Raw genomic sequence first — 6,064 nt, forward strand, 5'->3', positions numbered from 1 at the left:
GTGGTTTATGCATTTTAAGGATTTTGTTCTTTGCTTTTTTGTTTGTTCAATCCTTGGTTCTTGAATAAGAATGAGAGAGACAGAGAGAGAGAGAGAGGCAAGAGGGAGAGAGGGAGTTGAGGTTGCTGCGAGAGGAAGGATCCGTTTGGAATTGTGATTTTAAAAAATGCAATTTAAAATAACAATTTTAAAATGTGTGATTTGAAAAAAGTGATTTTTAAAAACGCAGTTAAATGTTTGGTAAAATCTTAGCTTTCTGCGTTTTTAAATCACGCAATTTTTAAAAAATTCAGTTCCCAAACGATTTATGTTCTGCGATTTGATTTAAAATAACACTTATTGTCTACGAAATCACAATCCCAAATGCACCCGAAAAAGAAGAAGAAGGAATTGGGAGACATGAGAGGATAAAGAAGAGAAAGAATGTTTTTTTTAGAATTATAATAATCCATTGAGTAGCTATAGTGCAACCCAATGGTTTAGGAACCTATAGGGCATTTGGTACATGTGCGTTTTTATAGGTTTTTTTTAAAAAGATTTTTCTTATATTTAAGGAATGAAATAGGCTTTAGGGTATGTATTAATTGCTAATGTTGTAATGAACCTAGTGCTGAAGGGAGAAACGACCAACAAAAAAGAAACTGGAATGATAATGATTACAATTATGCATATGTGATTATGAGTATATGCTGCAAGTTTTGATGTTGAACTATGTTTTCCATTATTATCTGATAGCAACTGTGTTAACTTAAATATGTACATTGATTAACTGACATAGTACTGGAAAAGAAAATGTTAAAGAAAATTAGGAGTTTGAAATCTATTATGAAAGAAAAGTATCTTAGAGTTAAAATGATTTTACACTGACGTTTTCACTAAAGCATATTTTATGCAATTTTTTTTTTTTTTTTTTTTTTTTGAAAACCAGCTTTGAAGTAAACAAAGAGGGAGAATTTTTAAATAAAGGCTCTTGTAACAAACATGATTAGTTGGAATTGTGTTTATTTACTTGCAAATAAACACTTGCAAATTATAGGTGTGGACTCATCATTTTCACTTGCAAAATTTGTTGAATTTTAAATATAGTGGTATGAGCACATAAACTACTATCCTTAGCTTTTGATGTAGGCTAAGTTTTTGTGAAAGCCAGCCATAGCTGGGGTTGCCCTATGTGGTACTTTTGCAAATGTTGCAAACAAAGTTTTAGTTAAGATTATGTAATGAATATGATATTTATATAAGATGTCTATTTCAGATTAGAGCTCTAGTGTTTAACTTTACACTTTTGTAAAATGTGACTTTGTGGTTTAAAAAAATAAAATAAAGAAGATAAGCTACTTTATGTTGCGTTGTTAAGATAAAGTAATTTCACCACGTGAAATATGCAAGTATTATGTGGACCGACCCTATATAAAATGGTTGGAGCGTTACAAAAGGCCCATTCAGGTAAAAATAGATGAAGAGTCCGTTTGTGATTGTGATTTCAGAAAGTGCGATTTTAAAAAGCAGCTTATAAAAATGCAATTTATAAAACCTCAGTTAGCATTTGGTAATATTTGTTAAAAATTATCACTACAAAAAATTGAGGATATAGTAACGTGCAAATTTTTGTGGGTTACTAACATTAGTAAGGTGTTAACAATTCGCACGTTACTAAAAACTTTAGTAACATGCTAATTTTAACACGTTACTATATAGTAACGTGCGAAAATTTGCATGTTATTAAATTTGGTGCGTTACTAAAGTAGTAACCCTAAAATTTTACACGTTACTACATTAGTAACGTGCAAAATTTAGCGCATTACTATTTAGTAACGTGCTAAAATTTGCATGTTACTAAATATTATGTCAATATAATTTTTTTAAAAATAATAAAATTTTAAATAATTAGTAACCTGACTAATTTTGCACATTACTAAATGTAATAACGCGCAAATTGTTTGCACGTTATTGAATTAGTAACGTGCAAATTCTTACACATTACAAAAATAGTAACATGCAAAATTCTTGCACGTTACTAAGTTGGTATGATTTTTTTTTAAAAAAATAATTTTAAATTATTAATGACATGTTAAATTTAACACCTCACTAAATAATAATGATCTATCATGATCTACCATGATTGATCGGAAGATCTATCGATCCTATTGATCTATCATGATCAATTGGATGATTTATCATGATCGATCGGATGATCTTTCATGATTGATCAGATGATTTATTATGATCGATCAAATGATCTACCATGATTAATTGGATGATCTATCGATCCTATTGATCAATCATGATCGATCGGATGATCTATCGATCCAATTGATCTATCATAATCAATTGAATGATCTACCATGATTGATCGGATGATCTATCGATCCTATTGATCTATCATGATTGATCGGATTATCTACCATGAGTGATCTATCATGATCTATCGATCCTATTGATCTATCATGATTGATCGGATGATTTATCGATCCGATTGATCTTCATGATCGATTGAATGATCTATTGATCTTATTGATCTATCATAATCGATCAAATTGATCTATCATGATCGATCGGATGATCTACCATGATTGATCGGATGATCTATTGATCCTATTGATCTATCATGATCGATCGGATGATCTACCATGATTGATCGGATGATCTATCGATCCTATTGATTCATCATGATCAATCGGATAATCTATTGATCCTATTGATCTATCATGATGGATCGGATGATCTATCGATCATATTAATCTATCATGATCGATCGGATGATCTACCATGATTGATCGAATGATCTATCAATCCTATTGATTTATCATGATCGATCAGATAATCTATCAATCCTATTGATCTATCATGATTGATCGGATGATCTATTGATCTATCAAGATGGATCGGATGATCTATCGATTATATTGATCTATCGATCATATTGATCTATCATAATCAATTGGATGATCTATCGATCCTATTAATCAATCATGATCGATTGGATGATCTACCATAATCGATCGGATAATCTACCGATCCTATTGATCTATCATGATCGATCGGATGATCTACCGATCCTATTGATCTATCATGATGGATCAGATGATCTATCGATTCAATTGATCTATCATGATCGATCGGATGATCTATCGATCATATTGATCTATCATGATCGATTAGATGATCTACCATGATCGATCGGATGATCTATCGATCCTATTGATTTATCATGATCGATTAGATGATCTACCATGATTGATCGGATGATCTATCGATAGTTTAATGATCGATGAAATGATCTATCGATCCTATTGATCTATCTTGATCGGATGATTCACCATGATTGATTGGATGATCTAATATATTAGTTTAAGATACTATATAAGGCAAAAATGTATTTTTTTAATGAGACAAAAATGTCTATAAATTTGAAAAAAATAAAATAAAAAATAACTTTTTTAAAAAACAAATTAATAAAATTAAAATTAAAGAAAAAACGAAATTAAAAAAAATAAAATAAAAAAGGAAAAAGAACGATTTTTTTTTTTAAAAAAAAAAAACTCAAATTAACTTAAAATTTTTAAAAAATAAAAATAAAAGCCAATTTTTTGGAAAAAAATAAATTAAAAAAAGTTATTTAAAAAAAAAAATTAAAAAAATTAAAGAAAAACGAAAAAAAAATTTAAAAATGAAAAAAAAAATAATTTTTCTTTAAAAAAAATACAAAAAAATATAAATGAAAATTAAGAAAAAAAACCAATATATATATATATATATAGACACACACAAAAAAAAAAAAAAATTTAATTAAAAAACAAAAAAGCTCATGATTGAGCCTTTTGGGGGAAGGGGGGTGCCTGCGGGACACGAAAATTTCGTGTCCCGCACACGCCTCACCCAAAATTTAAATATTTTTTTTGTTTTTTTTTCTTCTTTCTTTCTAAATAGCTGTGTACTCTCTTTACTCTCTCCCTCTCTCAACTTAGTCATTTCTCACAACTCTCGTCTCTCGTCTCTCTCTCTCTCTCTCTCTCTCTCTCTCTCTCTCTCTCTCTCTCTCTCTCTCTCTCATCTTTGTTTCAGATATTGATTTATTAAAATTTGCTACAATTTTAAAGAGAAACAAGAAGAAAAAGGTACCTTACTCTTCTCCCTTTTCTTCTTCTTCGTCTTTGTGGTTTCCGTTTCTTTTCTTTTCTTTTCTTTTCTGTTTCTTGTTTTATTTTGCAAATTTTGTGACATATCTTAGCTCCGTCCCTCTCGTCCTTGTTTCAGATTTTGGTTTATTTATTGCAATTATTGAAATCTGCTACAATTTTAAAGAGAAACAAGAAGGAAAAGGTACCTTACTCTTCTCCCCTTTTTTCTTCTTTGTCTTTGAGGGTTTCCGTTTCTTTCTGTTCTTTTTTTTTTTTTTTTTTTTTTTGCAAATTTTGTTAATTCGTTTCTTTGGGGTTGAATTTGCAAATATCTAGAAGTTTTATCAGCTGTGCAATCCTGGTGGGTCATTTTTTAATTCTTATACTTCATCTTCTTCGTTTTTTTTTTTTTTGATATATATTTTGTTTTGTGCAACTTCGGCTCCCAAGTCGGCTTTATGTTTATCCCCGCCGGAAAGATCGACTCCGATCAGACCTAGTATATGGCTGCCACCCTCTCCGTCCCGTTCTTCCCCAGTGGGTCAAGGATGGAGCTGTGGGGCTTCTTCACTCTGCCAGTGGACAGAGTGGACTTTCGGGTAGTCTTTGTGGCCAATTGCTTCCTCAGAACCTTGCCTCCGGTGGACTTGCGAGCGTGTTGCACATTACTAAAATTAGTGATGTGCAACACTTTTGCACATTACTAAAATTTAGTAATGCGCAAATGTAGCACGTTACTATTTAATGACGTGCAACACTTTTGCGCGTTACTAAAATTTTAGTAACATGCAAAATTTTATTAACGTGCAAATTTTTCCACATTACTAAATAGTAACGTGGTGACAATTTTCACATTACTAAAATTATTTTAGTAACTATGAGTTTAGTAACCTGAAAATCACATTACTAAAGTAAGGTTACTACACTTTAGTAATGTGGAAATGGGCTTTGCATGTTACTAAAGCAAGGTTACTAAAATCTAAAATTTTTGTAGTATCTGGTTGTGGTTCCCTTATGTGGCACTTCTGTAAATATTGCAAACAAAGTTTTAATTAAGATTATGTAATGACTATGATATTTATATAAGGTGTTATAGTGTTTAAATTTACACTTATGTAAAATGTGAGATTTTGGTTTAAAAAATAATTGGAAAAAAGGAAAAGATAAGATAAGTTACTTTCTGCTACATTGTTAAGATAAAGAAGTCACATTACTTGGAATATGCGAGTATTCTATTGACCGACTTTGTATAAAATAGTCGGGATGTTACAAAAGGTCCATTTAGATACAAATGGACGAAGAGTCCGTTTGAGATTACGGTTTCAAAATGTGCAATTTTAAAAAGCAATTTATAAAAAAACACAATTTTTAAAATCGCATTTAATGTTTGGTAATATTGGGATATTTACTTTTTCCCTCATGAACTACCAGCCATTGTCAATATGCCCCCGTGAACTAACACCTTTATTAGAAGAGAGCATTGAACTACCATTTACATACCAAAACGCCCCATTCTGTTAGGGAATCTTGTTAAAACAGATAGAATATTCTATTTCTATACGTTAAATTTCCTTTAAAGACAAAAATACCATGAAACAATAATTTAATAAAAAATATAAAACCTAATATATATATTTTCAAAAAGACAAAAAAAAAGGGAAGAAAGGAGATGGCTGCCTTAGGGGGAAGGAGGTGGCTTGCGAGTCACCCGGAGCCTAGGGGTGGCCACGTGCCACCTCTGGGTTGCATTTGGGCCAACCCAGAGCAAGCTCGGGGTGGCCTTCGAGCCACCCCTAGAGGTGGCTCGCGGCCACCTTCGAACCTAGGGTTGGTCGCCCAACCACCCCATAGGCCAGGAGAGGCCTTCGAGCCACCCCTAGAGGTTGCTCGCGGCCACACCCAGGTTTCATTCAGGTGGTTCATGGGCCACCCCAGAGGAACCT

Source organism: Alnus glutinosa, chromosome 12 (genome assembly GCF_958979055.1).
Source record: "Alnus glutinosa chromosome 12, dhAlnGlut1.1, whole genome shotgun sequence".
Lineage (NCBI taxonomy): Eukaryota > Viridiplantae > Streptophyta > Magnoliopsida > Fagales > Betulaceae > Alnus > Alnus glutinosa.